Source organism: Hipposideros armiger, unplaced genomic scaffold, assembly GCF_001890085.2.
Source record: "Hipposideros armiger isolate ML-2016 unplaced genomic scaffold, ASM189008v1 scaffold_28, whole genome shotgun sequence".
Classification (NCBI taxonomy): Eukaryota; Metazoa; Chordata; class Mammalia; order Chiroptera; family Hipposideridae; genus Hipposideros; species Hipposideros armiger.
The window spans coordinates 4,674,269-4,700,920 of NW_017731378.1; the positions used below are offsets into that span (position 1 = coordinate 4,674,269).

At 38.8% G+C, this 26,652-nt stretch overlaps 1 protein-coding gene across 6 annotated transcripts in view; it reads left to right on the forward strand.

The window, feature by feature from the left end:
- CNNM2 (cyclin and CBS domain divalent metal cation transport mediator 2) overlaps window positions 1-26,652 on the forward strand; it is a 156,318-nt gene that overhangs the window by 87,923 nt on the left and 41,743 nt on the right. Inside the window, exon 2 of one of the 6 annotated variants that reach the window (XR_002123250.1) lies at window positions 12,614-12,708. The exons of the other annotated variants lie outside the window; for them this stretch is intronic. The gene's annotated coding sequence lies outside the window, so the exon portion shown is untranslated. The remainder of the gene's footprint in view (window positions 1-12,613; window positions 12,709-26,652) is intronic. 6 annotated transcript variants of the gene reach the window in all.

Genomic DNA, 26,652 nt, shown 5'->3' on the forward strand with positions numbered 1-26,652 from the left:
CATAATGTTCTCTAGTTCCATCCATATTGTTGCAAATGGTACGATTTCCTTCTTCTTTATAGCTGAGTAATACTCCATTGTGTAAATGTACCATAGTTTCTTAATCCAGTCATCTACCGATGGGCATTTATTGAACTCAGTGAAAGTTTGGGCAAATTATTGAATTTCTAAGTATGTGAATGCTCCTTGAAGTTCCCATTTTTAAATTCTAGGCTCATTTAAAAATACTCTTAACAAAACAACAAAACATTGGTAGAGATACTATTATTAAGAAATAATCTGGTATTTAAAATGGATAATCTGGTATTTAAAGTATTTACTTAAAGTGAGTTGAACTGAATAAGCATTGAATACCAGGTTGAATTCTGAAACTGTTTTCTACCAGTAAGAATTATAAAATGAGAGCCTCTAAAAATAAGTGAGTGCAATTTTATCAATCAGAACTGAGCTGAGTAGAGAACACTGTATGGTACATGCTATAGAATAACCTGCTGTCACTGGGTTTTGAGAGAAAATACAGATAACTTGGTACATCTATTTTTAAAAATCTTAAGTTGAATTGCAAAAAAATGGTTGAATTTATTTACCTGCAAGCCAAGCAGTTTTCTGAAGTTCTGAAAACATTGAAGAATGTTCGAGGAAAAGGTTTAGTACTCAATGGTATTTCACTCTGACTCTAGCCAGTTTGATGTAGTTTGTCGTTGTAGAGAGGTTTCAGAACCTTTGGAGAGAAAAGTTACCATAGCCTTTTCTTTCTTGCCTTTTCCCTCTATGCCTTCAAACATCAAAAGACAAGTACAGTTCAAAATCAGTAGCCTTTTCAGGCAGATTTTTCATTCCTTAGCTGACAGTGGAAGGAAATTTTATGAAAGCCCTTATTAAATTATATAGCTAGCATAGCAAAAGAATCAACAATATGGAGTTTGGAACCATATAGACCTGAATCCTAGTTCTGTATACTAGCTATATAATCTGTATACTTAGCTATATAATCTTTGATCTTCATTTTCTTATAAAAAGAGGACAGTTGTTCATAGGGCCCTATTCTATAAGAAAACTGTTTTGAGTAATCTAAGTCCTTTGAAGGGAGGACAGAAACCCAGGGAATGTTAGTTAGCCTTTTAAAGTCTGTTTTGTGATTTAAAAAATGGAATTAATAATCTTTTCCTCATGGAGTTCTTGGATAATTATGTGAGATATACAAATATAGTGCCTGGCATACACAGGCCTGCAGTAATTGTGAATTATTACTAATACCGCAGTCATGTGATGTCTGTTGATGAAATTATAACCTGTGTGGACTTAATCTGTACTCTAAGAGAAGGTAAATAAAGGTAAAGTTAGATAAAGCATTTTGCTTTGAAAGGTCATTAGAAGGCAAGCACAGGGTGCACTCGGTGAAGTGTGACGGCGGGATGCCAAAAAAAAATTGGGGTTTGAAGTAACAACCCCCTTTATCCAAGCAGAAAACAGAGTCTGACGCAAGCAGTGCTTTCTAATGGCTCTCAATGGAACAACCTACTAGGAAAATTTTCCATCTAGAGTACTGGTAATTAACCCAAATGAGACCAAACTGCTGGAAAATCCAAGAGCAATGGAAAAAAAAAAAAGGGCGCCTTGTATTGAATGGGTTAAGACTGTATTATACTTTAATTCAGAAACAAGTTTCGGTGGTTGGAAAAAGTTAAAGTAATTAATTCAGCAGTAAACTGATAGATTAAATTTATTGAAGGGAAATCTCAAATTCTATGTCAAATCTCTGTAATTCTAGATCTAGGGTCTAGATTTTGATCAACTGTTACTATCCAATCCCAATCAAAATTCCCTTAGTACAGTTTGGACCTTTTCTTACTCATAGAGTAAGAAAACACCATTACAAGAAATGAGTAAGAAAACACCATTCCAAGAAATAATATTTTTGACTGTCTAAATTTGGGGGTCTAGTTTTTATTGGCCCTTTTATCTTTGCTCCTGCCATTTATCATGTTGGTTCCATTTATGTATTATAGCTTGCAACCCACAGCCTAATAGGTGGAATTGGAGACTAGTCAATTAAATTGAGGCAATATTTACTGGATACCTGTTGGGTTCCAGGGAGAGTGCTAAATGCTAGGAATATAAAGACAGGTAAGACATTGTTCTTGTCCTTACGGCATTCCTAGCCTTGTCAGGTGATATCAGTCAATGACGATGACAATCATAGCTAACATTTATAGAGCACTTACAATTTCCTCTGTAACTGTGTAAGTGTTTAATGTACATTAACTCAATCTTCACAAGGACTTTGATGCATGTACTATTATTATTTCATTTTACAGATGAAGACCCTAAGTACAAAAATTCAAGCAACTTGCCGAAGGTGGCATGGCATGGCTGGAACTTGAATGTAGGCTCCTAGTTACACTACGCCAGGCAGACACTGAGTTACTTAATGCTTTGGTTCGAGTTTAACTTATTAAAATTATGACTTTAAAACCTATTTTTCTTTAAACCTTAAAAGACAACTTAAAATACAGTAAATTCAGTAAATTTTAGTAATTTGTATGTTAATATTAACATATTTGCGTGTTCTTTTATTGATGCTCAAATGCTTTTAAACTTGACAGATGAAATTCCCGTATTAATACCATTTATAAACTTGATTAGAGTTCCTTAAACATGTCAGATCATACTTACAAATTTAATATATCTGATTTCCTCAAGTACTTCAAATTCCTAATAAATCAAATAAGTCTTTAAGATAAGTCAGATAGTCTCTTACAAATTTTAAACTTTTTAAAAAGCATACACAAATGAGCATAATGGTTATAAAATTAATATTATGCCTATATCAACATGATTTATATAAAAATACCACTATTGTTTCTTCATTTATTGGCTAGAAATTTATTTTTCCAACAAAGATGGGCAGAATTACCATTTCAAACCTACTATAGGGTTATGTATGGGTTGGAAATACAGGACTGGGTCAGTAACTAGGACTGTTTTATTGGCCTAAACCCCTTTTTCGTAATGGGACTGTCCACGCCTGTGCCTCTTTTTGTATGTTGTACTTACCTAATTTTTTAAAAGATCACTTGGCTATTCTGTAAAGAATTTATTGTGGCGAGCAAGAGTAATACATACCAGTTAGTAAGCTGTTGTTGCAATTCAGATGAGATATAATGGTGGCTTGGACCAAGGTGGTAGAGTTGGGGTTGGTGAGAAAAGATCAAATTCTGGATATTTTTCAGAGAATTAGAAGTAAGAGAAAGAGAAAAGTTAAGGATAAGGCCTAGGTTTTCTGCTTGAGCAATGGGTAAATGTTGATTCATCACTTCCTCCACTAAAGGAGGAACAGATTTAGAGAAAGAAATGAAGTTTGATATACAATACTTAGTAGATAGCCTGGTGGGAGATATTAAGTACACAGTTGGAGATATAAATCTGGAATTCAGAGATGTGATCTGGATGGAGATATAAATAGGGGTCATCAGCATATAGAGGAAACTTAAAACTTTGAGACTAAATGAGGTCTTGACTTAAATGAGTAAGTGTAAATAGAGAAGAGATCCAACTATGAACATCAAGAGTACTGACTTTTAGAGATCCGGGGAATGAGTGGAACCAGCAAAGGAGATTGAGATGGAGGGGTCATTCATGAATGTAGACAAACCAGAAAATGTTGTGGAAACAAAGTAAAGAGATTGTTTCAAGAGAGGAGTAATCAAAAACTCAATAAGATGAGGGCTAAGAACTGATCGTTGGCTTTAGCCAAATTAGAGGTCATTGGAGATCTTCACAAGAATGGTTTCATTGGACAAGACTAATTGGGAGCATGTTGAGGCGAAAATGAAGATGAGGAAATGGAGACAGTGAACAGACACAGTTCTTACAAGGGTTTTGCTGTAAGGAGAAGTAGTGACATGGAATGACAACAGGAAGAAGAGAGCAGATCTGGAGAAACTTTTTGGTTGTAAAGATGGGAAATTTTTCAGGCTTTTAATGTGGTGATGAGATTTATCCAGTGGAGAAGTAGATCCCACTGAAAGGGCTGGGGGGTTAGTCTTGCCACATAGAACCCCTTGGGTCTCCTGTGAATCCTGTGGAAGAGGAAGGGTAGTCAGGGAAGGGTAGTTTTACCAGGAGCAAGTATCAAACATTTTGTGAAAGTGAAACTTTGGAACAACTGAAATGTCTAATCTGCAGGAATTAAACACATGGTTGTATAGCTGTAATTATTAGGTATCCATAGATGAAACTACTTTTTAGCCACTAAAAAATTACTGTAAGTTCCTATTTTAATTGATATGGAAATATTTAAGTGCAAAACGGGGATTTTTTTTGTGTGTGTGAAAAAATATGTAACATATACTTTTGCAGAAAAAAATGTCCAAAAAGTGGAATTATAGGTGATTTTTAATTTCTTTGTAAGACTCCATTTTCCAAATTAGCTCATTTTTTTCTCTACAATGAGCATATACTTACGTCTTTGTGAAAAAGTCATTTGGAATATGTCAATGAGCTCATTGATATTAATCATGAAATATTTCTATATTTTGATGTTTTTAGCCATTTAATTTCAGATTTTCTGTTTACTTTTTGCTTTCACCTTCTCTGCTGCCGGTTGGATAGATCAGATATTCCCTTTGTTTGAAAGCTTTACATTCTGTTATTCTTTTGGTAGTTGTCCATAATCCTTAGCTTTATAATATACATACATGTTTTTGTTTTGTTCTATCAATTGTTTAAACCTTTAAATGTATGTATATCCCCCCTACCACACTTCAAAAAAGATGACTACCTGACATGCTCTCTGGGATCTTCCTTCCTACCTGTCCCCCCCCAAAAAAAGTGCTTTGATTTTTTTTTTTTTTAAGAATTTTAGTTCTGGAATTGCTATAGATTTACTTTCTTGTTTGTTTTGTTTTGTACCTTGTTTAGACAATAGTAAATTTAATGTTATTTACTCATCCTTCCCATTTTTTAATTAAATTTATTGGGCTGACATTGGTTAACAAAATTATATAGGTTTTAGGTGTACAATTCTATAATACATCATCAGTATATTGCATTGTATGTTCACCATCCAAAGTCAGATCTCTGTCACCATATATTTGACCCCCTTTACCCTTTTCTACCTGCCCCCTCTCCCCTTTTCTTCTGGTAACCACTGAACTGTTGTCTGTGTCTGAGTTTCTGTTTGTCTCGTTTGTTGCTTTAAGTTTTATATCCTACATATGAGTGAAATCATATGGTTCTCCACTTTTTATGTCTGACTTATTTCGTTTAGCATGATAATCTCAAGATCCATCCATGTTGTCACAAATGTCAGTATTTCATCTTTTCTTATGGCTGAGTAGTATTCCATTGTGTATATGTACATATAGTATATTCCAGAATATGTATTTCTTTTTGCTAGAATATTTCCAAGATGGCCTTTGTGAGCTAAGACTTCTGAGGCCTTGATGCCTGAAATATATTTATTTTACCCTTGTGTTTAAATGATAAGTAGGTATACATTTTAAGTTTGAAGTTTTTTCCTTCATATCTTTGAAAATATAGTTCCATTGGCTTCTTAGAACTAGTGTTGCTTTTGAGAATTCTAGAGTCAATCTGATTCTTGTTTGTTCTTTATAAATGATTTACTTTTCTATAAACTTCGGAATTTTTTTTTCTTTTTGTGATTCTTTTGTTTCATTATACTGTGACTAGTTGTCAAATTTTCCCTCCTTTTCTATTCCCTTGTTATGAGTCCTTTCAATTTGAGGTCTTACATCTGGGAAATCTCAGTTGTTATTTCTTCAAATATTTCCTCCTATTATTTTTCCCCACCCTTTCCTCTGGGCCTCTTATTACATAGTTATATTGACACTTCCACTTCAGTTTTCTCTTAAGGTTTCTTCATATTTTCCATCTTTTTAATCCTTCCTAATGTCTTCCAGTAGAGCTCTCAACGTGCTCTTCAGCTACTCAGCCCAGTTATTGGATTATTTCAGTTCTTACAATTTTCATACTGTTAACTCTGGTTAGTTCTTATTTTAAAACTTCTTGTTTTTGCTTTATGTTTCCAGTTATGGTCTCTTATCTCTTTGAAGAGATTTACTACTTTATTCTTTTTCATATTGATCCATTAGATTGATTTTGGCTAATATAGATGGTTTGATTAAGTTGTTTTTTTCCTATGTTAATTTTGCCCTTAAGATAAGTTCATCCCTTTCTCTATGAGTTCATTTTCTCTGGAGCATTAGCCATCTCATCTGCTGATAGCTCCCTGGGCTCCTGAGCAAAACATAGACACTATTTTGTGCCTCTAAGAGTTTTCTCTGGCAGTTGTCATCACTATACTTTGAATGTGAAGGTGGGTAGGAAGAGGAAGGTCTACTTACTGCTTTGCAGTGGCTGGTACCTACGGTATATTTACTGCTCTCCAGCCCAGCTCACTTGAACATACCACCCTAATACTGCTGTTAATGCCTACTGTGCAAAGAGAGTGCTTTGAGCAGTGGGGAAAAGAAAGCATGAGCAATATGGAAAAAGAAAAGGACATATCTAATGGAACCTTTCCCCTATGCAGTCTCCTCCATAACCCCTGCTCTGGGCCAGCATGGGCCTCTCTTCCCAGCTGAAACTGGCTGCCTTCTGTTCCCTGAGGTTTTTCTCACAGCTTTTATGCTAGCGTGACCGTTTTGTTAACTTGTCTCTGGAATCTCCAAAATTGTGCTGGAAGCCCATTCTGGTTTGCCATCTTGTCAGAAGCATGTATAACATTAAAAAAAAATCACTAAAAGAGGTTAAAAAAATAGAGATGGAAGTATTGGGTTGTCTGAAAAGTCATGACGCATTTTTGCAATGAAAAACATAGAAAAATACATCATGACTTTTTCGACAGCCTAATATATACACCTTCTCTGTTTCTTAATGATGACTAATTCTACAGCAAGAAACAGTCAGTTTGATATTCTAGATATACATTTCACTTTTAGAATTTTCATTTGAATACTTACTTTGGAGCATTGGATTTTATTATTCAAACCAATCAACACATATTTAATGAGTATCTTCCATGTGTTTTAAGCTTTGGCAATACAACAGTGCACAAAGCAGATGAGAATTTCTGCCTTCATGGGTTTTCTTTCTAGTGGGACAAAAGAGTATAAACAAGATAAAAATAGAAAATATGTACTGTTTCTTAGTGAGTTGGTTTAGCCAATGAAATAAGATGAGTGAGAGGGGCCAGGGAATTGAGGATCTAATTTAAATGATTGACAGTGGAATGAATTAGATCTAGATTGGGAGGGGAAAAGAGGGTATGAGGGTGGTAGGAACAATGGATTGAAAGTGATATAAAGGATTGTTGGAATTGGGGTACTAGCAGGAGTGATCTAAAAAGATAGGAGGTGTGGTTGGAGATACGTTTCGAATTGAGATAATGGGAGGGATTGCAGTAATTGTGAATGATGGGTCAAGGGAGTGACTATGGAAGAAAATGACTAAGTTAGTGTGGAAAATAAGAACATGAGAAGAGAGAGGTCAATTTGTGCCCCATTTGTAACAGGGAACAGATTTACCCTCCTTCCTCAACAAGTAGAAAGCTGTACAAAGTCAAGTACAGTAAGTCCTCACTTAATGTCATTGATAGGTTTTGTGGCTGTGTAATGAAACCAGTTTCACCATAGGCTAATTGATACAAGTTAAGCTCCTTGTGGCATCTCATCAATCTTATAACAAATTGACATTGAACCAAAGGACATTATTGGAGGACCTGTTGTATATTGAAATAGCAGTTTTCAGACAATGGGCAATGTAGGAAAATGATCCTTGAGAGAAGGTGAGCCCCATGATTGCCCCAGCTTACTACTTACTGGAGACCGTAGTACAAGGAGGGCCAACCTAAACAGAGCCTGGGATTCAAAGAATATTGGAGAAGAGAGAGCGCCAGAGATCTGCAGAGGGCTCTCCTGACTCTGCAGCTGAGTGAGTACTATTGAATGCACGTGTGTGAGTAAACCACTAGAGGCTGGTGTAAAATAAAGGATGGTTTTGGAGGCCTGGGCTGCTTATGGTGACTGCCATAAAGGGCATGATGAAATTAGTCCTGATGGTTCCAAGGCAGACAGTGATGGATAGGCTGTGGGTCATGCCAGAAACACAGAGTTCAGGGGCTCCCGTTTGACCTAAAAGATGGAGGAGACCAGCAAGGGGATTGTCTTGCTCCAAGTCCTGCAATTTCCTCTAGACTTCTGCTGCTTTACTTTCTCCTGCCAATGGAGGCATGGAGTCCTGTGGAGAGTTGCACTTATCACTGCTAATCATCTAAGAATCATGTTAATCTCATCCTTTTTTTCTATGGACGTTTCCCCCCAGAAGAATGTACCTCTTAATTTATGGTTTCAAACCAGGATTCATTTAACAACATGCGTTTCATAGCAAGTTTATGAGAAAAGATTGACTCCGTTAAGTAAAAATTGCTTCTACTGTGTGTGTGTGTGTGTGTGTGTGTGTGTGTGTGTGTATTAGTAGTAATATATATTAATAGTAATTTCAGCCTAAAGATAGTTGTCTAAGATTAGATAAGTTCCTACTAGTAAAGGAGACTTTCAAGGCCAAGTTAGAACTCCTTAAGGTTGCAGAGCATTCTATTCACAGCTATATTCCTAGGCCCAAATACATAGAAAGTGCTCAGTAAAGATTTGTTTTTTGTGGTTTTGTTTTTAAAGAAATTTTATTGGGGAACAGTGTGTTTTTCCAGGACCCATCAGCTCCAAGTCAAGTAGTTGTTTCAATCTAGTTGTGGCGGGCGCAGCTCCTTGGCCCATGTGGGAATCAAACTGGCAATGCTGGTGTTATGAGCCTGCACTCTAACCATCTGAGCTAACTGGCCGCTCCAAGATTTGTTGAATGAATGTGTTTTTTGAATGAAATGTGGCATTCTGAGTGATTGAAGACTTAATGTGACTTGTTGTGGGTGCTGAGGCAGCTAAGATTCACACTTCTCCATATATAAATAGACTCATGAAGCTGCAGCTTCTACCATGTCAGCTGGGCATGCTGATCTAGAACTTATTAGGTGGCAGTTGTAGTTGCTGATTTTAAATTATATTAGGAATGATAGGGCAGAATGCATAACTACATACATGACAGGTTAGTGGCTTAAGGTAAGAGAAAAGCAGAGCCCTATTAAGAGACTCATGCCTTAAGATTTATAGATTTTAATTTCATTTATATTTTGAATAAGCAATAGACTCACATTCACATTTTTCAAAATTTAAAAGGCTCAGCACTGTGAAGTTATCTCCCTCTCCCCTCTGTCAGCAGGTTGCCTAGCCATTCAGCTCCCCTCCTAGGGGCAACCACCGTATGACTTAGATGAGATGACCTTTAGATTATGGATTGGGTTAGGAAATAATAGTAGGATGTGCTTAGTAAGGTAGTCATAATTGGATACCAAACGTAGTGAATATTTTGCATATAATTTAATCTTCATAACAACCCTTTGAGGAAGATTCTGTGATACTTTTCTTATCTGCACAAATCTCTTCTTTCCTCCATCCCTCCTTGTCAGCTGAGGACCTTGCTTTTTACTTTGCTTTCTGCAAACCATCTCCTTCTCTCCTATTAAGCTGAAGTGTCCCTCTGTTTTATGATCTGGATCCAGTGGTGTGTTGGAACTTGCTCTTATCAGCTTGCAAGACCAGTTGTACTCATATCTTCCCAACTCCGTGTTCATGATGTCATGTTACTTGGAATCATTCATGGTAGGGATATTTACACCATTGAAATTGGCAAGTGCTACAAACCAGGGCTGGGTTTTTCCAGAGAGCTAGTTGTTAAACATTTATCAATGCCCCACTGTCTGGATCCTCTCCCCTCTTACCTTTAGTTGGTTTATTAAACAACAAAGTTAAATGATGTATGGAATTTTTTTTAAAAGTACATATACATACCTTAAATATATTGTTTTAAAAAAGCATTCTTGCAATCATTTGACAAGCTGTTTAAAACTTGACTATGAAAATGTTCAAAAGTGCAGAAAATCTCCTAGATTTGATAATTCTTAATGTTTTTTCCTGAGCCATTTCTTTCTTTTTTTTTAAAAAGATTTTTATTGGGGAATCGGGGGAAGGGGAACAGACAAGTTGCTGTCCTTTGGTTCTTCAGTCTAGTTGTGGAGGACGTTGCTTCACTGGCCTAAGTTGAGACCATCATTGCGCTCTTCTCAGGCGAGGCAGATCAGTCACCGGCTTCTGGACGGCCGCTCATGGCGGCTACTGGCCGCTCACGCTGGCTGCTGGCTACACCCGGTAGCCTATGGCAACCCACTGCAACAGGGGCTGCAGCCTACGCGGTTGCAGGCGACTCACAGCAGCCCAGCTCCAGGTTGAGCTGTTGTTCAGCATTTTAGCTATAGAGGGCAGTGTCACTGGCCCTCATATGTAGGATCCAAACCTGGGCCCTCTGGCGTCCCAAGCCAGCTCTTAACCAATGCGCCACTTGGCTGGCCCGCTGAGCCATTTCAAAGCAAGTTGCAGACATCGTGACACTTTACTATGAAATGCTCGCATATTCTCCTACGTAACCCTAATTCCATATCACGAAGAAATGTATAGTGCCCCAAATCATTTATTGCACAGTCCATATTCAGATTTTCCCCTCAGTTTCCCCAAATGTCATTTACAGTTGTTTTTTTCTAACAAAGATTCAATCAAGGTTTGTGCATTGCATTTGATTACGTCTCCTTTAAGATAGAATAACCCTCCCTCAGTGTTTTCATGGCAATGAATGTTTTCTATTTTTTACATGTTTCAAACATATGCAAAAGTAGAGAAAATAGGCAATGAACCACAACATATCCATCACCTATTCAATTATCAATTATTAACATTTTGCCATTTTCTAGAATATTTTAAAACAAATTCAAGACATCATGTTGTTTCAGCACCTTGTAACTTTTTTTTAAAGATGTTTTTTTATGTAATTGAATTGGTGTCATGACAACACCAAACAAAATTAATAATGACACTGACTTTTTAAAGAAACCATGCTATTTCTTTGGTAGACTGACCTTCTTTTGGGTTTCTAGGATTGTTTTCTCATGGTATCATTTAAATAATTTCTCTATCGCCTGCAGTTTCTGTACACTGGAAATTAGATCCAAATTCTTGATTATGCTATTTTGGCAAGAATATTTCGTAAAGGATGAAATGTACTTCAGAGTGCATCACATTAGGTAGCACATAAAGTCTGGTTGTCCACTATTATTGATATTAAGTTTGATTACTTGATTAATGTGGCGACTGCCTATTACGTCCATTGTAAAGATATGTTTTCTCCTTTCCACATATCTGTGGAGTGATACTTTGGCACCACGTGAATATCCTTTTCTCCATCAACCTTTCGCCTAATGGTTTTAGCAGCCATTAATGCGCTTTTTCTGAATCAATTTATTTCAACAGGCATTGGAAAATAGTATTGGCATTCTTCTAATGTAGGACAGGACCAAGGCATTTTCTTTGAGTGTAGTTGCACTTGTTGGTGTTTCCTGTAATAGTATGTGAACCACACACATAATATATCTTCTCTGAATTCTCTAAATCTTCTCTAAATTTGAGTTTTCTTTTTTAAGTGGCATAAGCAATACAAAGCATTTCAAAGCAATGCTAGTGCATAATCTTTCTAGATTTTCCCTCACTTTTCATAATTCTCTTGACCACTGCTAATTCAATATCAGTTATTTAGGTTTGTTTGTTTGTTTGTTTGTTCTTAAGCAACTTGCTTTTAGTGATTCTTTCCAGAGAATTCATCATTGTTTCCATAGAAACAATAACTCTTTTTATTCTTATCAGTTTCTGTAATATTTAAATTACATAATTGCAGCATTAAGTAGAGATGTCATAAATAGGTTTGGGAACAAAAAGAACCAGTTCTCAGTAAACGTTCTACTTAATCTATGCAGAGTATTAGACAGTAGCCTACTAGTGTAAAGCATTTAGTGTGCTGGGGCCTCTGTGTTTTATAGGCAGAATGGAGTGTGTCAGTGAATCAGCATGTTGTTACATGGAGGTCACTTAAGAGTCTACCATATTGTAATTTTACTTGCCTTTTCTTCCCCACTAGACTCCCAATTCCTTGACAGTAAAGACTAGTCTTGTTTGTATGTGTTGCATTGTAACCTCCAGTGCTTAGTACAGTGCTTAGCACTGGGGATTACAGTACTCAGTAAAAATATTTGTTGAATGAATCCACGACCAGCACCAGAGGAGACCATATTGACCTCAAGTGAATTCCGATCTTAAACATAGTAATCTTCACAGTATCTTTGCAAACGTCAGGGTTGGTATGATTATTGCATATACTTTATTCTTTCATTGGTTTTTCCTCTTCTCATTCCCCTAGTCTTTTGAGTCTCTCTCTGCTCTGTGCCAACTTCCTTCAGTTTATTGTGTATTGCAAGCTACCTGTGTTTATCATTCCAGTTCCCTGACAAAGACGCAAAAAATGTGTAACAGTTTTGCTGCAATGGCGCTATGCCCAAAGAAAGATGAGATTCCTAGGAAAATACAAAGTAGTTCCTTAGTTCTCTATTCTAGAGCTTAATCAATCGCAGGAACTGAAGTCTTCTGTTTCTTCACAGAGGAAATATGACAAAGGCAGTGGCTGTACAAGCTTCCTTCATGGGCCGCCCTCCCCACTGCCTCATCCAGTAAGCGGGAGCAACTACTTCTAGAGGTGAGAGGGGAGGGAGGACAATCTCCATAACCCTTTTGATCCACCTAGCTGCAAAGCTTTGGTTTTGAGAAAGAGAGTGAACGATTTGTAGAGTTGCTGTACTGAAGAACTTGAAAACAAAATACGCCTACATAGAATTGAATGCTCAGGTGATAAAGATGATGCTCTTTGATAGAAGCCTATATTTTAAAAGAAGTTACTTGTAGCTGAATAATTCCTGTGATCCTAAGATTCTGTTATAGACATTAAAAGTTATTACACGTGTACATTTGAGATAATTTTTGACCTCCAGAATCAGTAGAAAGTTCATCAATAACATAATCATTATCATTTATTGATGACCATGTGCCAGGCACTGTGTTAAATTCTATATTTTTCATTCAATTTTCATAGTAAACTTAGGATTTATCTCTGTTTTACAGATGATTAAAGTGAGAGGCCATGAGAGAGTAAATGACTCATCCTCGGTCACACAGTTAGTATGAAGCAGAATCCAAAGATCCAAACCCAGACCTGTCTAACTTCAGTTTCAGCACTTAAGTACTGACAGTATTCTCCAGGGTCCCATCACACATATTTGAACTCTAAAAACGGTGACTTTTGGTGAGGGATCAGTGACCAAGGATGACCTAGATCTTCTGAATTTTATGTCAGGAGCCAAGGTGATGTTCTTAACAGGCAGTTGTAGTACCTTCTCCCAGAAAGCTTAAGACATGTTGTTGTTTTTACGGAGGGCCAGATACCACTAAAGGTTGGTCAGTTTCTAAAGATCTTTTCATAATAAGCAAATGAATGTTGAGTTCTTTTGAACATTCATTCATTAAGTAAGCTAAAGTCCCATCTTTCTTTTTACTTGACAAGCCATCATATTTTAATACCTGAGTCTCAGTTTTCAGACTGAATTCATGTTGTATATTTAAGAAGACAATGAAAATTCTTTGAAGATACTCTTGAGCTCAACAGGAAGGAGCACAGGGTTTGATCTCTGCTTGTTTTTCAAGCTGGCTTCATCTGGGGACAAACTCTATTGTAACTTTTCTAGACTTTGGTGCCAATGGGAGTTAAAATAATAAAATCAGTACAATTAAATTAAATAGGAAATGAGAGTCTTTTATGTACAAGGCCTTAGCTTAAGTAACAATTGGTCACTCTTCTGGGAAATGGTTGCTAAAATTATTAGTCAACCAGCAGTCACTGATTGGCCTCATTTATTGCTTTGTGTCCCAGGAAGAAAAAACAATCTATGACAAGAGATAACAGAGATAATATCGTTTTTCCTAATCTTCATCCCCATTCATATTTTCTTATGATTAACTTGAGCTATTATTCAGCATTCAGCATTGAGAGTAGTGTATACCAGGCACTGTGCTAGCTTCTGAGGCTTTAGATAGGAAAGAACTTGTGCCTTCAAGAATCTCACAGTATAGAAAGAGAGAAAACATTATAATATAGGATAATAAATGCTCCGGTGGAGCTAGAGAAGGCTCTATGGGAACAGAGACAGGACAACCAAACCCAGCCGGCATAGGTGTGAGGTTAGGAAGACTTCCAGGGTGAGAGGATACTTGAATTACATCTTTGAGGAAGAATAAGAGTAAAGAAGCCAAGGGGAGGAAGGTGTTCTTGGCAAAGGGAACCATGAAATAGCATAACTACTACAGATTGGAGAATGGCAAAAAGTGTGCTATGACATGGAATGAGCAAAGATGTGGGAGATGAAGCTAGAGGAGCTAGCGATTGTGTCATGATGGGCATGGTAGGCCACAGTGAAGCGTTCAAATGATCCCAACTGTAATGGGAAGCCATTAGTGAATTTTAAGCTAGGGGAATGTTCAGATTTGCTTTTTAGAAAGATGATGATGGCATCAGTAAGTTGACGTTGAAGAGATTACATTAAAGTTAGAAAGACAGAAGGTTGTTACAGTTCGGAAGAGAAATAATGAGGACTTGTAACTAAGGTGAGCCTGTCATGGGGGATGGAGAATATGGGAGAGATTCAATAGATATTTCGGAGATGTCTTAACTTTAGCACTTAACACAGTGTTTGTTTGGTAACCAAGTTGTCATAGCAGGGTGAAACTAGAGGAAAAGGAGGAATCTAAGATGACTCCCACGACTTCACATTTGATATCTAGTGGTGCCATTAGGCAGCAAAAGGAATAGAAGTGGAGGAACAGATTTGGTAAAGAAGGTGATAGATTTAGTTTGGAATGTGTTGAACTTGAGATGCTTATAGGACAAGTGAAGATCAAGTAGGCAACTGGGATATTTTTATATCTGAAGTTTAGGAAAGGAGACTGGACTGGGAATGGTGCTATTCTATAGATTTCAGAGTTTTCAGTCTATGGGTTAATGTCTACTTTTGTTACAATTACTTGACTAGCGCAGAGCAAACGGCAGATTTACCATAAAGCTAATTAAGTTTAAGCACTTCATATTTATGGGCCTTGGGAAGGGGCCTTGCAAATGTGTTTACATGGTTATGTTTTTGTAAAATTTGTGAAATCCAGATATTCTAACTATAATGGGTAAAAATTCTCTCTTGCTACTTTTGAGTTACCTCTGTCTCTTCTTGTGTCTGGTGATATTGGAGTGCTCCCAGGCATTTTGGGGAATCCAGCTGTGGGAAAGCTGGCCTGCAGATACATTTAGCTTGGGTTTGCAGTCACTTCAATATATAGTTATTGTTAGCCACCCCAGTGTGGGAGTGACATTGAGAAATACTCCTGCCCACTGGGTCAACTCACCAGGTAATGAGACATAAAGGTGCAGGACCAGCATTGTGTTGAGATATAAATGTGTCCTAACATTTGGCACTGGAATCATGGAAATAGAAGAGGATGAAGTGTATGAAGACAGAAGCTGGTTGGTAGAAAAGCTTTGTTCTCATCTGATTCTGTCTTAGCCTGAAAGACATTGAAAAACTTCTTTCTTTTATTTCCTACACATTTTAAAGTGATACTGTGGGTGCGGGGGAGGTAGATAATGGGCAGACGAGAAGGAATTGTGAAGGAATTTATTATAGAAAATGTTTGGTTTCTAAAGTTATCTGAGTGCATCCTTTCTCCTCTATAATGACAATGAAGTGCTTAAGGTTTCTAGAGACAGAAAACAGAAGAGTAAAATGCTAGGACTTTTATCTCAGGTCAGTGAGGGAAACCTCAAAATATTTATTAATAGCAATTCCACCTCCTTAGGAATTCCAACATGAGGTCATCAGGAAGGACTTCCTGAAAAGAGGAGAGTTGTGTGAGAAAAGGGGGTTAAGGGCTTTCTTCTTTTAACAAAACCAGCCCTTAGTTGCTCCTTTAAGCAGGTCTAAAAAGAGCTGATGATCTCTTCCCTCTCCTTAAAATGTGTGCTCCTAGAGCAAATGTATGGTGTGGTTTGAGCACATCAACTAGATTTAAGTAGTTTTTGTTCACTGTGAATATCACAGTAGGGCCATGTTTTTATATGACTGTGTACTTACCAAGCTTGTCTACCTTTGTTGTGGAAATCATCCAAGAAATTAGTTTAGTTGAAATCAAGAGCTTTGGGCTGCAAAACAAAACTCAAAATGATTATTGGTCCAAAAACTTAAGACATGAGAAGGAACAGAAGAGCACATCATAAAATTAAAACACTGATATTTGGCCTTAGCAGCAGAAGTGTATTCCTGTATCTAAAATCTCTTATTATTGGATATGTTGGACTGTTACTAATCTTTTGGACTATTATTACCTCATTAGGATAGTCAGTCAGCCCTCCATCCTTAGAAAGGCTGCAATTCTAAAGGAAAGACAAAAATAGACTCATTGGTTCTAAAATAAACCCCACAGTTCTATAGAACAACTACCTGTCTCTTGGGAAAGATGGTTCCCATCATCTCAGCCTGAAAGCCATCTTTTGTCTTAGCCATGTTTTCCATTGCTGATCATTTACTAGGAAAACATTCCAGTGAGTATACAGTGAGTGTTACAGACCACCAAAAAAGATGAAGTGGAGATGCCCGACATGCCTCACTATTTATAAGAAAATATTTCCCCAAAAGATGGGAAAATCCAAGTCTTTAAATACTCTGGGAGATGGGAATAATGGAAAAAACTCTTCAGTTTCTGTTCTGTTGGTTCACGAGATTTTCTCACAAATCATTTGGATGGGCCATTAAGCAAGTCACATAATGACTGGAAACTTCTATGAATTGACTCACTTCGGTTTCTGGCTAAGGTATCTGACAACAAGACTGAAGAACAGGCAAAGACAGAGAACAAGCTGGTGGTGGTGTGGGAATGTGAGCCCATCCATTGTTTGTGATCTGGACTCCCAACTTCGGTGGGAGGACCACAGGGCTGTTTTTAATAGGATAGGCCACTTGGATGGATTTGGCCTCTTGTCTTTTACATACAACCACAGTTTAGTCTAGGTTAATTTTTATTATTGTTGTTGTTTCAAAAGATCGCTGTACTTGCTAATTCTGTGAGCAGATCTCTCTGGCACAGCATGCATATTAGTTTGTCTTCATAGACAGTGAATTATTCATTGTTTTGGGTTTGGGAAATGAAAACATAGTATAATCTTAATTTTCTTTTGCTATCTGCTTTCTAAATCCATTTGTGCTGTGGGTTCTGAGTCTTTCAGTCATGGTTCAAAAACAGAAACAGTAGAAGACAGACACACACACCTACAGCATTCTTATAAGGAACAGGCTTATGTATGCTACTGTAATCGAAGAAAGTCCAAAGTCAGTAGGGCAGGCCATCAGGAGGGGATGATAATAAACAGGTGGAACCCCACAGGCACGAACCCCCAGGCATGGTCTGTCTGCAGTTGTCAGTGGAACTTCTCTTCCTCTGAAAGCCTTCACTTGGCTTTTAAGGCCTTCCAGTTGATTAAGTCAGCCCCACCCAGAATATCACCCTTAAGGTTAACTCCTAATTACACCTGCAAAATCCCTGCACAGCAGCACCTAGATTAGCGTTTAGTTACTGGGGACTGTTACTTCTGTAAATTGGCACATCAAAAATCCATCACATTGTGAGAGACAGAGGAGCTGCCTGGAAAACGGTACTGCCACAGAGGTGCCTCGCAGACGTTTACTGAATCAAGGCTGGTGTCTCTGCTGCTGTCCAAAAACAACCCTCTCTGAGCAGCCAGTTGTGTAACAACCTGCTGTGGGTCTCAACCGGGGAAGCCTCGTTAGCTCGTCTTGTCAGGATTGGACCCCATTCTTGACTTTCCAAACTTGCATGTAAAACAAGTTTTTGTTGACTGAAAATGTTTTCCCATTGATTGCCATTTTTTGTGAGTTTTTTTATATTTATTTAAACTTAAAAGCTGAAGCTAGGAGCCACTGCCAGTAGAAAAGTAAGCACTTATTTCACCAGAGAAGCTATTAAAATGATCTATTTGAGGAGTAGGAGGGGAAGGAAGTATATGTGGCCATAAAAGGGCAACATGAGAGATCTTGGTGGTGATGGAAGTTTGGCACTGTGACGGTATCATTGTCAATATCCTGGTTGGGATATTGTGCTGTAGTTTTGTAAGATATTACCATTGGGGGAAGTGGGTAAAAGTACAGGGATCTTGGGTAAAATTACACCAGACCTTTCTATCATTTTCTTACAACTGCATATAAATGTAAAATTATCTCAAAGTAAAAATTCCAATTTAAGAATGATCTATTTGTAAAGCAAAGAATCCTTTCATAGTATGAATAATTATTTTCTAATTAATCTTTTTAAAAAATCATGTTTTCTTAAGGAGATAGATATCTATATATATATTAGCACTGTGCTGGGAATAAAGTACATACTCAGTATCTATTTGATGATTGGAAGAAAGTATGCCTGATGGGAAAATTATAGATGACAGTTTAGTGTAATGTTTAATATAAAAATGTTTTGTAAAAATCAAGGTTAAATCCTTAGATGAAATATTGGGCATTTTGTAAAAAGATGGAGTCTTCCCTCTGTAATGATGATAACTGAGAGAAGATATGTTTATAACCTCAAAAATAATGCCAGACAAGATATAAGTTCAGAGGGAACATCTAAAAATGTGCAGGAGGTAGTTTTAGGACAAATGAAATATCATTTTAGCCCAGAAAATTGTATAGATTGAAAATAAAAATATGTTCAAAGGATTTAGGTAAATTTGTGGATTTACTCATTCAGTAAATATTTGCATGCCTATAATGTGCCAAGCAGGTATATGTACTTTTAATATAGTTCAGGGACTTTTCTAACATGTAAATGTTGATATCCTTGAAGGCAGTTATACCTTCCTCAGATCTCCAGAGGCAGCTGTGAAAATCTGGGAACCACCTGGATTGGATTTTCTCAGTGTATGATATTTCTGATCTTATTGAATGAGAGAGTTTTATGAAGTGAAATTCAACCAGTCAACAATAATTAAATAATAACATTTTAAAGATATCCACAGACATAATTCTTTTTTAAAAAAATATTTTATTGGGGAATTGGGGGAGGGAATAGCGTTGGGGAATCAGGGAAGGGGAACAGACAAGTTGCTGTCCTTTTGTTCTTCAGTCTAGTTGTGGAGGACGTCACTTCACTGTCCATGTTGGTATTGTGATCATTGCGCTCTTTCCGGGCGAGGCAGATCGGTTGCAGGCCCTGGACGGCCTCTCACGGAGGCTCTTGGCAGCTCATGCTGGCTGCTGGCTGCTCACACCGGCTGCCAGCCACTCATGGTAGCTTTACAGCAGCCTACTGCAGCTCCACTGCAGCCTGTGCCTTCGCTGGCAGTCCAGCTCCAGGTCAAGCTGTTGTTCACAATCTTAGCTGTAGAGGGCGCAGCGTCACTGGCCCACGTGTGGGATCTGAACCGGGACCCTGCTGCTCAGAGCTGGCGTCCCAAGCCAACTCCTTCCTAATGGACACACCACGTGGCCGGCCCAGACATTCTTTTAAACATTAATTGTCTTAAAAGGCATTTTCAACTTGAAATTTTTCCCCCTCTTTTTCAGGTATTTCTATTTTAGGGATATAGAATAAGAAACTTCAGTTAAGACTGGGAAGATGGGACCAAACTCAATTTTATTATTTTTTAAATTTTTTTATTATTAGTTTCAGGTGTACAGAACCATGCAATAACAACCCAACCCCCCTCCCCCATCCAAACTCAATTTTAATGTTAAGAAACGTATCTATAGCATATAGATGAAAGAGAGACTGCCTCCAGGTACAGCATTGGTGCCGGGCCCTGGTAAACCTTGCCTGTATGCTCAGACCTCCAGGGGCTCCATGAACTGTGCCCAGGACTCTGCAGTCACCTTTGGAGAAGGCGTCGGTTTTGCTTCTAAAAAAAAAGGTCATTTAAAGGCTGAGCATCACAGTGAGTAACTAATTCCTTACTTTCAGAGTGTGAGTGGCCAACGAACAACAGGCCTGTTCCCTGACAGCTATTATAATCTAAATTAGTAGATAAATTCAAGGCTCTATCCCGGAAATGGCCCTGTTAAGAAATATTATCTGTATGAAATAAATACCCTCACGAGAGAAAAAAAAAGTTTTTTAGGAAACCATGATTCCATATCCCAGTAAACCTCCTGGCTGACATGACCTAACTGGGAGGAAGGTTGTTGATGGCTGAGATGTGCCCCCATGCCTGGAGTGGAGGAGCTGTCCTGCTAGGGAGATTTGGGGCATCCACTTAACTGGTTGGGCATTGGAATTTTTGGAAGTAGTAAGCCTTTTGGTAAAAGGGCTTTTGTCTTTCAGAATAGCAACTGTTATCATCACTTAAAACCAGTGATTTCTATATACAGCAAGTGCTTCTATATATATACTCATGTATTGTTTATATAGGACTATTTTAAGATCTGTGTCACATTTTTCTGGTGTATTTTATGGTGGGAAAATTCAATTGGAAAAAATGCACTTAGCTCTGGTGGGGATGGTAAGGTAAAATAAGTACTTAAAAAAAAAACCATAAAGTTTGTTGTTTCCATTTTTATCTTTAGACAGTACAGAAATAGTAAGGTGATAGCTCCCAAAATGACATTGTATTGCTTCTCCTGAAGCAAATTTAACCACTGTACTCATGTTATAATACTAGATTTATCATATTGGTCAGTAGAAGACCTGCAAGACATATATAAGAACTTACCCATGTATTTATTACAAAAATCTGTGGGAAAATGGCTTCGTGTTTGTGTAATGTGGCTTATGATTCAGGGTTTCTTTGTCTTTTGATTTTGCAGCTGTTGAATTGAGAGGGAAATGAGTAGGGACAGGACCTATCTGCTGTTAAGAATAATGCGGGTATAGAGACCGAGGCCCTTCCAGAGCCCAGGTGTGGCTGTGGCAGGCATCCCAGTGGGCTGGGTACTGTGATTCCCGACCCTCCCCCTGAGGAGAGGTTCCTTCTTACCTGTTCTGTGGGGAGGAGTAGAACCTTGGAGGTTATGATTGTAGAAAATCAAGTCATTTGATTGGCTGGTGGACATTGAAAGCATAAGAGGTATATGGAAAGCAAAGGATGGAAGGACGGTGTGGTTGGGCACCAGGTTCTGATGGTCTTTGAACCCTACTTCAAGCTTTTTTTAAAATTCAGTTGTTGATGGAAAATGGGCACTTTTGAGTGATTATGATAATGTTGTGGTTCAGAAGTTTTACCTCAGTATGTATAAGAGTAGGGAAGCGTTAGGTATTGTGCTAGACTTGGTGGGGGCTGGGGATAAGGAGTAATACAAAGATGAATAAAACAGAGGCCCCTGCCATCAAGGAGTTTATGATATAATCAGGGAGACCATTAACCTCATGGGAAATTGAGGTACAAGTGTGCAGGTAACAAGTTGTTGGCTGAGGAAGCATAAGAACCAAATGATTGCCTTTCATTTCAGAGATTTGAAGGCTATTGTCACATCTCATGCCTGTCCAGGTTTATCTTCTAGTTAAATGCCTGTGTCCTCTTTATTTGTTTCTTATGTGATATAGTTTATACATCTTAAAGGATCTTGGTGGTTCTTTTTTATTTTAATTAATTAATTTACTTATTTATAAAAGAAAATTTATTGGGGAACAGTGTGTTTTTCCAGGACCCATCAGCTCCAAGTCAAGTAGTTGTTTCAATCTAGTTGGGGAGGGCGCAGCTCAGCTCCAAGTCCAGTGGCCATTTTCAATCTAGTTGCAGATTCCCACCATCCTATGTGGGAATCGAACCGGCAGCCTTGCTGCTCAGAGCATGCACTCTAACCAACTGAGCCATCTGGCTGCCCTATTTTTATTTTTTTAATTCAAGTTTATTGGGGTGACAGTTGTTAGCAAAGTTACATAGGTTTCAGGTGTACAATTCTGTAATACATTATCTATATATCACATTGTGTGTTCACCATATATTTGATCCCCTTTACCCTCATCTACCACCCTTTTCTCAGTTTGCCTCTTATAAAATACAGACCTGAACACAATATTCCAGATATGGCTAAATATAATAGGGGAATTGCTTCCTTTTTTCTGAGGTTGTTTTGCCACTTAATCATCATGAGATATGTTGGTGGACCACTGTGTGATCTCCCTATCCTTTAGGGATCTGCTCTCAACAAAGAGAAGGGGTTGGGGAGAGGAGATCTTACCAAACAGGCGACACGTAGGCCTGTATTTGCCTTGGAACCTGAAGTCTGCTTAACCTCATTAGCCACTTCTCTTACCACTCTCTGTTCCCTGGTCCTTGCTCCCGGCTCCCTCCCCTGCTCATTCACCCCTGTAGTCCATTGTTCTATAGCCCTTCCTGGGTGCACTCCCACAGGTGTACTTTACTGTGTCTATAGTATGTATTCATTCATTCTTCAATAAAAAGGAAGAAAGAAAAGGGTGGGGAGAAATGAGGGAGAGGAGAAACAAAGCTTATTTCAGAGTTTTAAGCCTGGGTGATTGGAAATCCAATGGTATCATTTCCAGAAGTGGGTACTCAAAGAGGGAGGTGTTTTGGAGAGGATAAGCCAAACTGTCCTGATGACAGGCCTTTTCTCACTGGTTAAGGCTCCCTGGCAGAAGCAGGCCAGCTTGTGTCTCCCGGTTAGAGGCAGGAGAGCCTGCAGTGGAAATCACACTGGACAGGAACTTGTGCATGCACTTAAATGACAACCCTTAGATTCTTCATCTCTGACCTTCCTTAATCTTGAACATCTTTTGTCATCAAAATCATCTTTCATGACCGTTTGGCCGCATTTGATACTTTTGACTTCCCTCTGCTTCTTGGCATAGTTTGTTTTTTGTTGTTTGTGTTTTGTTTTTGTTTTTGGCTTTGCTTCCAAAATACCATTCTCTTCTTATCCCAACTGGCCATTCCTTCTGTCTTCTCTTTGGTTTTATCTCAACTTCCTAACCTATGAAACATTGTCATGCCCCAGGCTCAGTGCTTGGATCCCTTGTCTAGCCACAGCCAGCCCTCCCTAGGTGATCTCATTGGGTTTCTGGCAGTTTTTATCTATAGCCCACATTTCACTCTTGAATTCTGGAGTTAGATATATAACAGCCTATTTGACATTTCCACTAGAATAGCTATTCGGCATCTCACAAAGAAAAGGGGTTGGGGAGAAGAGATCCTACCGGAGAGGCCACACGTAGCCTGTGTTTGCCTACCTGTCTAAAATTGAACTGATTTCTTCCTTCCAACTGGGTACCTTCCCCAAACCACCTCAGTGAGTGACAACCCTGTACCTCCCGTTGCTCAGGCCAAAAACCTTAGAGTCAGCCTTGACTCTTTTCTCTTCTGCCCACATTTAATCAATCCATCAGCAAAACCTGTGGGCTCTGTCTAAATACATGAGTATATCCAGAATCTCAGTACTCCTCATCACGTCCGCTATTACCATCTAGTCCAAGCAACTGTCGCCTCTCACTTACGTTACTGGAATCACAGCTGGATTTCCCTTTTCCCTGCTCTAGCCCTTTCTCACTCCCACCCTTTTCCCACCAGTTGCCAAGCCTTTTCTCACCACTGCATAACACAGATCAGGTCACTGTTCTGCTCAGAACCTTTCCCACCTCAGAGTGAAAGCTAAAGTCTATAATGGCTGCGTGATCTGCACACCGTCCTTGTCTGCCCCCGTACACCCCATCTTTCCCTCTTGCCCACTCTGTTCCAGCTGCACTGGTCTTGCTTTTCCTTACTGTTTCCTCTACCTGAGACATCCTACCCAGCCCCTTATCGGCTTCATTTGGCCCCATAATGTCCTTCAGCTTTGCTTAAATGTCACCTTATTAGGATCTCTGACCAGCCTATGTTAAATGTAATTCTGTCCCTGCTATTTTGTTTGCCACAGCACATTTTATACAGTCTGACATACTTTTTTTTTGTCTGTTTCCCTTAGTGTATGTCTCCCCCACTAGAATGTTCCCTGAGGTGTGAGCCTGTTACATAGTAGGCATTCAGTAAATATTTGAGTGAATGACTGAACTTGTGGGTCTAGAGCTGTTGATACTGTCGACAAATGAATGTCCAGCCTATAAAAAAGTTTATGAAGTTTATTTGAGCCAAATTTTGAGGACATGCCTAGAAACAGAATCTCAACAGATTGAAAAAACGCTCCTGAGGGCTGGCCGAGTGGCGCATTGGTTAAGAGCTGGCTTGGGACGCCAAAGGGTCCTGGTTTGGATCCCACATATGAGGACCAGTGACACTGCCTTCTACAGCTAAGATGCTAAACAACAGCTCAACTGGAGCTGGGCTGCCGGGAGTCGCTGGCGACGGCGTAGGCTGCAGCCCCTGTGGCAGTGGGTTGCCATGGGCTACCGTGTGTAGCCAGCAGCCAGCGTGAGCGGCCAGCAGCCGCCATAAGCGGCCGTCCAGAAGCCGGCGACTGATCTGCCTTGCCTGGAAAGAGCGCAATGATGGTGCCAACTTGGGCCAGTGAAGCAATGTCCTCCACAACTAGACTGAAGAACAAAAGGACAGTAACTTGTCTGTTCCCCTTCCCCCAACTCCCCAGCGCTGTTCCCATCCGCCAATTCCCCAGTTAAAAAAAAAAATCTTTAGAAAAAAGAAAAAAGGCTCCTGAGAATGGCAGTTTTGCAGCTTATTTTATACATTAGAATCAAAGAAGATGTAAGGAGGGTTACTTGAAATCCATTGGTGGTACATTAAGGAGGCAGGAGAAAATAAAGCAGGAAATCTCTAGAATTGGATAAAAAGCAAAATGGAGAAACTTCTTTTACATTGGTCGGTACAGGATAGGTAATAGTTACTTAACAGCACACAGAGGCTGTACGAGGGCAACAAGATGACAATGACGGGTTCTGTGGTCTCGTCCTCTGGTGGTCTTCTGCTGTGGTGCCCGCAGTTGTGCCTTCGAGAGGTCTAGAAAAGAAGATTACTCTGATATTTTAAAGGTATGTTATCCTAGATTTATAAAAAATAGACAGGACTCTCTTAAGGTAAAAGACTGACCTTTCCTAAGGAAGCTATAGGCCCGGGACATGACTACTCACATGGCCTACCCAGTTATGAATTTACGATCAGACCACCCTATGTGGTTGCTTTTGCTCACTGAGCTTGTCAGGCCTGCCATGTGCCCACACTCCCCCCCCTCCCGCCCCCCGCTGTAGCTTGTGAGGTTTAGTATATGGCCCCCTTTTTCATTCACATTACATAGCATTGCATTTTATGGGTTATAAAATAAGTTCATATACATTGAATCACTTGATCAGTTTGTTTACTTCTTATAGATCAGACTAAATATTCTAATTCTATTTAAAGTGTTTGACTGCTAATATGCAAACTGGTTTCCTTGGGAGTTCTGAAGTATGGCCAATAGAATATATCCCCCATCCCATATTGTTTTAGTTGCGTGGGACCTAAATTCTGACTTAGAGAGCATGTCCTTCTTTTATCACTAGTTCCATAGAACTCCCTCTTAAAAACTTAATTGATTCTTAATTGAATTATTTTAATTTTTGTTAGATAAACTGGGAATCCTTTAAAAACAAAGGCTTATCAAGTGCTTCATTTCTGCCACCCTTGGTTGGTGAGGGGCCACAGCATCACACAACTTCATGGGGACCCTTAAGCTTTGCACTCTATGCTAATGGTGTCCCCTGGAATTGTGGTGAATATAAAATGTTTCGGTTGAGTTTCTTATTATTGAATCTCTGTTTGTTTTCTTCTTGCTGTTTGAGCAGCATTTTAGGACCCCACGGACTCTGTTTGCCTTGTGCTCACATTATTAGGTCTTTTTGACTACTGTATGTCACTTTTTATTAGCACAGCTGTGTCGAGTTGCTCCTAATTCCATTCCGCTTCATCCACCCTCTTGGCTTTCTTCCTTAGCTATTTCAATTAGTCTGTCTACTGTTCCATTTCACTTCATTGACATCAAACTTGTATGATGATAGCAAATGAGTCCCTGTTTTCAATAGGCAGTTACAAGTACTCTTTGTCAGCCTGATCACTATCCAGTTGATGAATCCGTCAACCTACAAATGGTATCTGTCATTCAGAATTCGAGCCTCACATTGTGGTAAGGTTAAAAGATGCAAATGTGGCAAACTGCTGCCATTCTGGCCGGTTTGCCAATCCAGGGAGAGTATGCAAATAAACTTTAATTTGGGGAGCAATGGAAGCAGGCAGAGGCAGAAATTTGATTCCAATTTTACTGTGTATAGATTATTTTAGTTACTTAGTTCATCTCACAATGAAGACATGTTCTTCTAAATTCATCTGTGCCGGTGCCCTGCCTTGAGCACATCACAGTTATAGAAAAACGAACAATCTAGGTTATTTCATATTAATTTGCTTATAATCCTGAATTTGAATGGAGATGTATTCATAGAGCCCTGAACTCTGAAAACAGGCCTGCTTTGATTCTCTTAGTAATCTCTTTTTCCTCCCTTCCCAGGACAGTTCAAAGTGACTAGAATACTGCAAGACCTCTTAACAGCTAGCCAAAAAGGGCTGTCTCCAAGCCCTAATTGTGACAGCCGTGTCTACTTTATTCTG